Source organism: Dendroctonus ponderosae, unplaced genomic scaffold, assembly GCF_020466585.1.
Source record: "Dendroctonus ponderosae isolate FM_Combo_2020 unplaced genomic scaffold, Dpon_F_20191213v2 Dpon_F_20191213_8, whole genome shotgun sequence".
Lineage (NCBI taxonomy): Eukaryota > Metazoa > Arthropoda > Insecta > Coleoptera > Curculionidae > Dendroctonus > Dendroctonus ponderosae.
The window spans coordinates 4,036,285-4,048,105 of record NW_026019016.1 but is presented as its reverse complement, the minus strand read 5'-3'; the positions used below and the strand labels follow the sequence as shown (position 1 = coordinate 4,048,105).

Sequence of the window (11,821 nt, the reverse complement as noted above, 5' to 3'; positions counted from 1 at the left end):
AATTAGCAAAAGTGCTACCGGACGAACGCTGTGGGGCCGATAAGATATTTAATAAAATTCAATTATCGGAAATAACATTTTTCAGTCGTATACGAGGTTTGTCAGAAAATATGAATTTTGCCCCACACTAAAGTAAATTTATTTTTGTAAATATTGAAATCTGTAATAAGTTTTATCATTCGTTAAACATTTGATAACATTTACGTTCCTCAACCTTTATGTTGCATTATTTTGATTTTTTCTCAGTGTATTCTACATTTCACATAACTACAGTGAGCTTCCTACATTTACATTGTTATTGTTGCAAAAGCAGAAAAAATCAATGTAATTGGATGTAATTGCATATTTTAATGTAGTTTTTAATGTTGATCAAGTTTTCTTAACAACAGTTTTCGATATTTTTGAAAATGAAAGTACCTACTTTACTCTTGAGAATATTTCATATTTTCTGGTACACTTCGTAAAGGACTGGAAAAAATAATATCTGACTTGCATTTTAAGTTTTGAACCAAGCAGAACTTTTTATGAAGAATCACTTTGTTTCGTAATATTGATAATAAAAAAGTTTCCCGTATGTAAACTTAAGTAAACACACTGTACACATTTTTCAAATTAGGAAAATTTGAGGTTAATGATGAAAACATCATGCTCAGGTGCAATAAAATATTCGGTTGCCAAATTTCTAATTTATATTTAAATTTAGAATCATCATTTTTACGGTTTCTCTGTACTCCATAAAATGGAATGATGACATTTTGGAATCACCACAAGCTTCAACACGATAAACTAGAAAAATTCAAAATTTTGCATGCAATGAACGATGAACAAAGTAGTTTAAAAAGTGGTAGTCAGTAATGAAAAGTGGAAGTTTCTGTGCAATTAGACGTAATATGGTGCAAAACGCCTGGCAACCCTTTATTGCTGATCCAACACAAGCAAATCGAATACCGAGAAGAAACTTATCAAAACACAATGCGATGCGCGTTTCATAAACCAAAGTTGAGAATTTAAATTGGTAATCCCTTGTCTTAGTTTCCCAACATTTTAACACCATTTGACGCCGTTCTAACTAATTCAAACAGCTGATGCTATTCAGATTGTCTGAAGTAATGGAAATTCGGATATTACCGCCCTTAAATAGGTTTAAACACCTCTAGGAAAATCTATTAGAAATTTCGACTTGAGAGTTTTGCAGTTACCATAATGGCAAACGCGTCCTAAGCGCACTAATTACACAATCTATGGTAATTCCAGCAGTTTTAAGCCGATATTATTGTCTTTGTAAGGGCTTGACGAGTAATGCACGTTCAGCCTCCCGAGCAAATGGAATTCTACCGGAAAATATTAATTGCTACTGACGCTCGAATTCTTAAAAGCTTTCTAAGAGCATGAGTAAAGTATCACAGCAACTTCGAACTTAGTGAATTCAGAATTATAAAAAGGATTTGGAACAAGAATCTCAGGTGCAAATTGCAACGGAGGCATTTTTTTAAAAATTGATTAAACTCGTATACACTGAAGGAAGAAACTGATGAAGTCTGGTAAAATAGACAACAAAGTAACGTTTATAAATCTTAAAGTGAAGATTTCCAATTGCTTGTGCTTTTACAGGACGAATTGTGGCAAATTTTCAAAGTTGGTTTTGTAATATCTGTGCATATCGCACACAGATTCTTAGCTTCATGGGTGTCGAAAAGAGTGCCATTTTATCCAAAAATGTTTCTTCTATGAAGGTGAACAGGTTGATTTTTGAGTCTTTAGAACTCGAGTTTGAGAGAATTTTCTAGCCCGTGGAGGGTTTGTCTTGGTCCCGTTTTAAAGAGCAAAGTGCGTGCTATAAACCGACCTGGGATGGTGTCCGTGCTATCAATGGAAAAATTGGCAAATTTTTAAATTCCATGATACAAATTTTGCTTATTGCACGCGAATTATATTTAAAGTCCAGTCGCTCAAACGCGAGGCTTCTGGATATTTGGTTTTAGTACCTTCTTTAAGAGCAAAATTGCTTCGATATATTCCTGCCGAAAGCTTTTTGTGCAATGACTAAACAAATTTTGACAAATTTTCAAATTCAGTGGTTCAACTAACAGTTTCAACTAGTGGAGGTTTAATTCCAGTGTCCTGTTAAAGAGCAAAATATCTCCGATAAATTACCACCACGGCTTTTTACCCCTTTTTAGGACGGATTCTAGTAAATTGTGAAGGAACACTTTTGGGTACCATTCTAAAGAGCAAAATATCTTCTATATAATGCCGCTAGACTGACTTTGTTCACTTTTAAGCAAAGGTTTGCCAATTTTTCAGTCCGTGTTGCAAATCTTCCCGCCGTTTGCAGGTAAATTTTTAAATCTTAGTGCCTCAAATTGAGTCTTGTCTTAGCTTTTTAGGGAATTTATAGTTCCCTAAATTAGAATATAGAATTTAGAGTTGATGTTCTCGCTTATTACACCTTAGTGACCCAGAAAGAAACGCTCACAGAAGGTTTCTTCTGGTGCAAAAAGCAAAGTCTCCACCCTAAACGCCCACGGAATTGTTATGATGCCCCTAGAGAACGCGTTTTGCCTAGTTTTCACAGTCGGTTTTGCAAATTTCTCGGCTCACTAATCGCGGATTTTTAAAGTTTAGTAATGCCAAAACAAGATGAAGCTCTCTAGTTTTCATTTTGGTGCCACTTGAAAGTGCAAAGATTTCTCGATAAACTTCCACGGGATAGTTTTTGTCCTGCGTAGGGCAAATTTACGAAAATTTTCAAAATCCAACAATTGTCCCTGCATGTTGGACTCACAATTTTAAACTCGAAAAAGCCAAAAAACTAAAAAGCAAAATTTCAATACAAGATGACATCGTCGTTTTGACCAACTACAGCTCTCGATTTTGCAAACAAAAATGGACTAGTCGTTTCAGTTGAAAACCACCACGAAGACAATAAAAGGACTGCAATGACTACAGTACAACACGTCTGCAGGTAGTAAATATTGAATAGCGGTTAAAATATTTACGAACCAAAATGGTAGAACACAGAAAATTACATGGAGACGAATATGTCTTTTTATGCCTCTTTTTACACACAAAGTTATAGCCGAAAGATATTGAATTTGTCAGCGAAATGTATCACCTTCAGGTTTACGGCTGTTTAGAGCTGTTTTGACATCTGAGCACTTTCTAGCGTAAAACTTTACGTGGGTTAATGTTTTATAGAGCAAATCCGCTAGTTGTGCTGGAACTATATGTGGCTGACAATAAATAATTGAGATGAAAGCTTTGAAAAATAAAGTGAAATAGTTCAAAGTGCCCCAATTAAAGGATAAAAAAAAATCAATTGAATTGGCGTACTGGCGTCAACTGGAACTACAAAATGGGCAAAAATCACATTTAAAGCGCCCAAATCGGACCCCATAAAGACTGGAAATAGAAACAACATAGTGCGATATTGGAAAACCTAAATCCTATCAATTATACTAATCGAGCACTGTATCTGTCGATAATCCAGAAATTAACTGTTCTCGACCAATTATCGGATTGTAAATACATTATGTTGACAGAAACGTGTGGTCTAAGCGTGTTTAAATATTACCCATTAAACTGTGCAAATGGCCACAAATTGAATTTCTGATTCCGCTTGGACTACCTGAATATACAAAAGGAATCGTGGACCATGTCTTCCATATCATCGTTCGTGTATTTAGTAAATTAGTTGCTTCGTCCAAATATCCGAATAAGCGTTTGGTTGATTTAAAGTTGTTTTAGTTTGCTGGTTATTTATTTTTTAGTTCGTCAGCTATTGTTTGATTAAAGATAATGTGGCCCAAATGTTACGAAATGTGTCAAAACGCGGCGCTCAGTTTTAATCAAGCTAAAACAGCTTTAATATTTAGTGCCGTTTCGGGCTGTATTCATAAATCTACCCTAATAAACGTCTAAGATAAGCGTCAGCCCGACTATATATTTAACTGTGGATTTAATTATTAATAGACCAACACAACACTTATCATTTATCAGAACACAGGGATGGTAACTGCCCACCTTTATTGGACTGCAATTTTTTCAAATTGCAATCAATTTCACTTTGCCTTCATTACAAATCCCGACTGCATAGAAGTTATTTATCTCCAATATACGGAAACATATTGATTAATCATCCACTCAGATAGGTGAATGTACATGAGCGATGTCGAAACCGCACGCACGCATTGTAAATGACTGCTTTTTGCAACAATATTAGCAAATTGTTCCATTATCTATCGCCATATTGCTATAAATCGTTAATGGCTTCACAAATGTACACCATTTGTAATAAAGCATAACATATATCAAAGGATTGTTGCTGTATCGCCCATACGTACATGGTATAATCATTTTAATCAATATTCTATAGCCGGATATTATTAAATATACACACAGGCCCAAAATTCCATTGAAAGAAGTAATTAATTTGAGGTTGCAAATGCGGCTTTCACCTATAACAAGTGCGCCCCATTAAAAATGTAGTCATTATCGACCAATTTATGTGAGGAACTTGTCGAGTTTGGAAATTGCACCACCAGAAAGAGGTGAAATAGTAGTCTATCCTAATCCTAATCGAAACGAGGCACGCAGTACTAGAATCTATTATTTTCATGATTATTCTTGAAGAATATTATTTTCACATTCGTATTGTGATTGGAAAAGTCTTAGTTTTTCAAACAATTTGGCCATTCACTTACAGATGAGAAACAGTTTGTCTATGGAGCAGGTCTATTTATCTAGGCTTAGTAGTTTTTTTGCAAATTGCTGACAAATTGCAAGAAAAGCACAATACGATGCCGGGCATTGTAGGTAGGACACAAGACAACGTAATACATAAAGAAAAAAGTTTTCAATTTGTCTGAAATTATGTAAAAAACATTTTTGCACTTTACAGTTTTTCAGCTTAGTGGGAGATCAATGTAAATGGTCTCAAGAAACAGGAATTGTTTCCACCTGAATTGAACCACCGATTTTTGCATTGTACATAAGAGGAATTTGCAATAAATTGAAATCAAAATTTGAACTGATAAATAAATTAAACAATCCAAAGTTCAAAAACATAAAGACATAAAAACCAGAGTGATCGAAACTGGAAAACATGAGGAAAAGTGATGTGAAACATTACCAGAAATGAAACGCACAAAGCTTCAAAAATACCGAAGATAATCATCAAGCACTGTCGACGTTTCCATTTTGCGACGAATTTATAAACATTATAGGAAATGGTGTGTATATACTGGATAAAATTAATGAACAAACAGTGTATTCAAAAATTAATTCAACGATCTCGCTCGTGATCAACGATCCGCCGAGGAATGGGATGGAAAATTGCTCAGAATCTCGAGTTCCACCAGCTCAGACAATATGTATTAATACAATCAATATTAGTCTCTCATCAGAAAACTAAATGAGGTTGCAATTTGAAAATGTTACCATCTTTATCAAGCAGTTGACTCTACGGATGTAGAAAGTACAATATCTGCTTTTAAAAAATCGTTCTTTCCAAACTAAAGCAAGCAGGACCTTGGAATTTTAGCGGTCTTGCCTGCTTCCAAAAACACCTGCCTCTAAAGATGTTGAAATTTTATGAAAATCAACTAAACTTCTGATTTTTTCCAGCTTTTTAAATCTCAGTATGAGAATGGTCGTTGTCATCATTGTTGTCGTTGCATCCTCCTTTTTAAAAATTCGCGCATTCCGAACTATAACAAGTAAAACTGTATAACTTTCCCCATCTTTATAAGAGGGAGACTCGATGCTACAGATGCTCAGAGATTTATTATAGATTTCGGTTTCCTGATTGTAGCCAGCTTGGTAAATAGCCGTCTCATAACACAGGTTTTTGATCAACTGAAACACGGAGCAATTCTAATTTTCGCCATACTCATACTCATAAAAAATCTTGAAATCCTGATTATCACCAGCTTAGTAAATATCGGTTTGAAAATGGATGTTTATATTAAACTGCGCTCTCATTTAAAAAAATTGTCGCCCCACTTTTTGTTTCGTCGAAAAATTCTCGGAGAAAAATTCTATTGCAAATATAGATGCCTTTAGAACACACGTGACTAAAAATTATCATACATCCAGCTTTGCCAGCTTACTAATTACCGACATCAAAGCTGCGCTCTCTTATTTAAAAATGTTCATGTCCCAAACTATCTAACTAATCCAAACAAACTGGCTCTAAAGATGCTGAGAGTTTCATAAAGATCGCACAGAATCCTGATTGTTGCCAGCTTAGTAAATATGGGTCTCAAAATAAATGTTTGATCCAAACCCTCTTAAAAAATGCTCGTTTTCCAATTTAAGCCAAGAACGAATTTCAAATTTTCACCGCAATAAAAAAACACTTGTTTAAACCTGCTAAAAGCTTCTCATAAATCACCTTGAATACTGATTGTTGTCGGTTTAGTAAATACCAATGTCATAATTTATGTTTTTACTCAACTGTGTTCGCCTTTTTAAAAATTCGCATCTTCCAAACATAAACACTTGACAATTTTACATTTTGACCGTCTTTAGAAGGCACTTAACTAGAAATACTCTGAAAGTTTCTGTGAAATACCAAGCTTTCAGCTTCGTAGATATCGGTCCCAAAACGTCCGTTGTACTCATTTGCGCTCTTCCATTTAATATGTACTCAACTGAACTTTCTTCTTTAGAAATTTGAATCCGTCAAAGTAAAGCATGCAATTTTAAACTTTCGCCATCTTTAAAGAACATTTGGCTCTAAAAATGCTGAACGTCTTATTAAAATCACCCATAATCCTGATTTTTACCTCTTTCGTGTAGCACAAAAGCTGGTATCTAAAAGATTTGCTACTCAAACGCTAAATCGCAAAACGCACACAGTGAATTGAGCTTAAAACTCATATGACATCAGATAAAAGTAAAATTTGAAAAACAGTGCTCAACATTGCACCTGACCAGTAGGAACGCTGTCGGATCGTCGGACAATAGGAAATCGAATGCTTGAGACTTCAGTTTAAGAAAAATTAGGAGAAGCATCAGCTGAGGAGAAAGGCAAAAACTTCCAAAAATAGCAAAGATAAACATAAAGCGCTGCCAAAGTTTCTTTATGATAAGAACATTTTCATATTATAGGAGAATAATTACATCTCTGGCAATCGAAAAACCCAACACAAATGAGTTTATTTTCAAAATCCGCATTTTTAGTTTTATGAAGGATGCGGTTAGTAACTTTGTGTATAATCTTGTTATAAAATGTATAAATATTTATAAAAAAATTATTCTGTACCTCAATCATGTCCGGATATGCGAGGAAATTTTAAAATTGCACCTATGTGAAAATCAACAAACAACATAGCTAAAAGAGCAATACCGAACGATGGGATAGAAAACTTGACGAATATTTGAGCCCAAAGTGTGCATTTTCTGCTTAAAAATCAATCAAAGTTTGAAACTGAGTGACAACATCTTCTAATTGCTTAACGTGCCAATAAATCTCGAATTCACGACTAAAGGCAAATTTCTCAAAAAGTCGGTATTAAATAGTCTATCTAAAATAATATCCCTTCATTCGACCTATTTGAAATATTAGACTGTAAGCGATTTTTAACTAGGCATATGTGTTTTAGCAACTACTAGGAATACATTTAGGTGTTCGCTTAAAATTGCCTTAAGCGAATTAAACAAATTGGTTGTTGCCAACATTTCTCCGCCATTTTAATGGAATTTTAAATCAATTAAATCCGCTCAGTACTACATAACAGCCATTTTTGGGCTCCTATCGATTTAATTAAAAATAAATCACCGCCTGTTGCACCAATTTTGCGGATTCCTTTCATCGGTGCAAAATGAGGCAGTGATTGAATCGTTTCAGGAAGCCACCAGATTAAAAGTTCATTATTCAGTAAAACAGCTATTTTTTTGTCAATTTTTCGGCACTCCATCCACATAAATGTCATCAATCACTTGTCCAACAACATTTAAGAAGTGCAGTGAGCCAACGATCGATCTCTGCACACATTTAAAAGTTACACAAGTTTAAATGAATTGATGGGAAAAAGTTGTCGACCAATTCTCCCAAGAATAACAGCCATTCGAGAAAAGTTTAGCTGTGGCGAAAAAGTAAGAGGCTGCTCTCTGAATTTACTTTTGTTTCGCGTTTGATCACCTATCGAATCGAGAGAAGTCGATGAATGGAAATCCCTTGGGCGTATGCACCCGCATCCAGAAATGGATATTATTAAACTAACAGGTTGATCTATTGGAGTTTTCTTATCATTTTCCCTTTAGTTCATAGCGAATTGTTGTAAAACCTTGAATGACTACCTTAAGTACACAAAGTGTTTTTTAATAAGAGTCTGATATTTTAACGGACTAATCCTCAGATATTTTTAAAATTAAAATTCCTTCTAGGTATGGGTCCGAAAGAGCTTACTTATCCAGCTACAGGGATTTAAAAAGTTAATTCCAATTTTGGTTTTTCCTATTTGGTTTTGGATCATCAGACATTTAAATTTGGTCTTCGGACTCTTCGGTTTGGTGTTATATATAGAGGACGCTACCTACATATCTTTCGTCCTTTAGAAAAGTCAAGTCATAACTTTTTTGTGGATGCCTGCATCGTACTTTTGGCATGAGAAAAACAATTTACATCATCATTTGCTGTCATTGACACTGTAAGTATATATTTTTTTAAAGCACTTTGCCCGCATTTGCTCTAATCTCTAAAACTCGTTTTATTTAGAAAATTTTTCATTTTTCCCCAAGCGATACATTTCACAGTGACGACAATCGATCAATTTAACCTGTCAAACCGATCCACCAGTTTTTCCATTATCATATTTTATACTGCTCGTCTAATTGACAGTTTTAGGGAATGTCTGTCTTACCTCGAATTTCCTTTTTGAAATGCAATCTTTAAAGGTAACGCATGTACCTTAATTCGACTTTAGATTGACGAATTTTCGCAAAATGATGTACATCAAATGGCAAAAATGAGAAGGAAAAATTCAGGGTTAGTCAGTTATAATGCCTGAAATGATGAGCAAAAGCTGTTAAAAGACATTCAACGGATGAGGGCCGAAATATTCAAAGGTCTATTAGTGATTTATCAACATTAAGGTCGTTTCATGCTGGCCGCTGTTTAGTAATTCTTTGCTCTGTCTTTTTGTGCAAGTTTAGTTGGGACAAAAAATACATTCCACGACTTTGTGACAACTTTTTTTTTTCATCTGCAGCTTAACTTTTGTACCCCCAATGCAAAAACATTGAGATCAACCATCAGGCAAGTTTCCACTTCACTCAACCACCCTCTCAGTATCCGTCACCACAGCGTATCATGGCAAAGTCAATAGCCGCGTCTAATTTAATTAGGAATTTTGACAACAGTGGCTTTTATTAGACCTGTCACTGGCTGTCCGTGGACAGGCGTCGTTCCTTTTGTCCGGGACGTGCGTCTGACGGCTGCCCTTAAAGGGACTTTCTTAATTTCCTAGCAGAGTTTCTCTTATTATGTATTGTGCGACGTATACTTTTAATAGATCTGTTGCACAAGTACTTACAGGGCTTTTTGAGGGCTGGAGAACGTATAATTCAATTAGAGGAGTTGGCGAGAAGCTTCTTTGTTTTATGGTTTTCGGCTCTTAGAAGTCTTCATATTTTGGCCAATTATTTCTTTATTTGTCCCATTCGTTTTGCTAGAGTAGATGTCGCAATAATGCTGTTCTAATAGATTCTCCAAAAATTGTTGGAAACTTATTTAGTTAATAGTAATTAATTCTTTGTCCAATTTCTTTGTCCGTATTTTAAACTATAAATAGTATTTTTAATGGTTGGCCATAACTTTTATTACTTTCGGACGCTCCTCTATTCTATCTGTTTAAACTCACGTTTACAGTCCGTGTTTTTGCAATAAATTGGTGCTTCGGATAAAGTTACTACAGGGTGGCAAATAAAACAATGCAAAATTTCTAACTCAGGACTCACTTGCCAAGCCCAATTTATTGAAACTTTGCGAATGAAGAATTGAATGCGACAACGTATGCGGTTTCAATATGAAAGACCTCCCCATTTTGCAATTGCAGCAAAGAAGAAACTTCAACACAACATTCGAAAATCCAAGCATCTGAAGAGGTGAACCGATATCCTGGCCAGCCCGTAAGCCCGATTTATCGCCACTTTATTAATACATAGGGAGCGCTTTTGAACCAAAAAATGAGAACTAATAGCGGTCATGTCTGTACGAAAGCTCAGTGTTGTAGTTCAAGTGCTTCCTAACATGTTGTAACAAAATGTAAACAAAATTTAAAAAAATGTAACAAAAAACTAAACAAAATAAAAAAAAATTACACCCGATATCTCGAACGCGAAAGCAGGTGCCAAAATGGAAGAGAAAAAATTTGATTTTGTTTCTGTAGTATCCCATAACAATTACTTTTTCATTTTTCCCCTTTACTGCTGTTCGCGTTGGAGTTAGTTAAAGTTTCGTTGCTACAGTTTGAAAACGACATTAAAAATACTCTAAAACGTATTTTCATAGTCCTCAAGGTGATAACACAGCCCGGAAAATAGCCACTCTGCACACTCTGTATTAAAAACCTTCTGCCAATTATTTTCTAAACCTTGTTATGAAGCGCGAAAGGAAAAGATATAATTATGGAACAGTTAGCCACTCACCTTTGTTTTACGACTCGCCATTTACGGAGACTCCGGAAGTACAAATCAGCGTCAGATTCCGTATTGCCTTATCCAGGCCGACATTTCTCATCATTGTGGAAACTGGAACAAAATAGAGTCTTGATTAAACACATTACTCTTCTCAGGCTCTTGATGAATTACAATAAGATCAAATATTTAGACTAAGAACGTTGATGAAAATTATTTAAAATTTAAAGGTCGTCTGAAGATCCTTCTTCCAAACTTTGGTGCAACAACAAGAATATTTTCTTGGAAAACGTGGGTCTCAATCAGAGAGCGATTTTAACCGCAATAACGATTTCCTTTGCAAAATCGCAAGCATCTAATGAAGAAGTATTTTCATAACTAATGACTTGATGACTACCTATATATACGAATACGAACGAACGTAAAACATTAAAAATAAACAATCAGAAACATTTGAGTTGAAAGAAGAAAATTGAACAAAGAAGTGTTGAATCAAGTAGTGAAACCTGGTGTAAATAAAAATAAGGAAAATGCGGATTTGCTTGCTGCTTTTCTAAGCCGATTTATCGGGCAAATTCAAGCAACTGGGTTTATAGCCAACTTTTGGGAGTTACCCTTATTCATGTACATTATGTACTTTCTGCAAAAATAAGTTATTACTTTGAGGCGAAAACGATGGGCAATTTCGTGAAAGGGAAACTCCATTTGATTGATAGATTGTGTTAAGGGGACCATCCGTGCGACCCCAACGCATATGTTACACATGTAGCTTATGACAGTTTCGTCGTGGGGCGTATCTCACACAGATTAAGCCATACTTTATTTGAAATGTTGCGGGCTAAACAGAATCTTGCTTTAATTTTACTTTTACTTGCGTAAACTAACCGAATACACCTATCTATAGTTGCAGCATAACTGCGAAAAACTCTGAGAAAAGCGAAAACATTGCATCATTTTAAAGGCGAAAATGACGAAACTATAAGAAGCTGAGACAAATTATTGAAACTGCTAAAGAAAAAAACTATGACTTAAAACGCCATCGACTTTATAGTGGCACTTATTATAACTTCCACTGAATTTGATCACCGAAAAATAGCAAATAGTTGGAATGAATTAATCCGGCTCGAAGGACCAATATTATTGGCAATAATGAAAATATGGCGATAGACGATATTTTGCT

The 11,821-nt window shown here is 35.0% G+C and overlaps 1 protein-coding gene across 1 annotated transcript in view; it reads right to left on the bottom strand.

The window, feature by feature from the left end:
- LOC109538079 (epithelial discoidin domain-containing receptor 1) overlaps nucleotides 1-10,750 on the bottom strand; it is a 185,767-nt gene extending 175,017 nt beyond the window's left edge. Inside the window, exon 1 of the mRNA XM_048669156.1 lies at nucleotides 10,654-10,750. The gene's annotated coding sequence lies outside the window, so the exon portion shown is untranslated. The remainder of the gene's footprint in view (nucleotides 1-10,653) is intronic.
- Nucleotides 10,751-11,821: the final 1,071 nt, after the last annotated feature.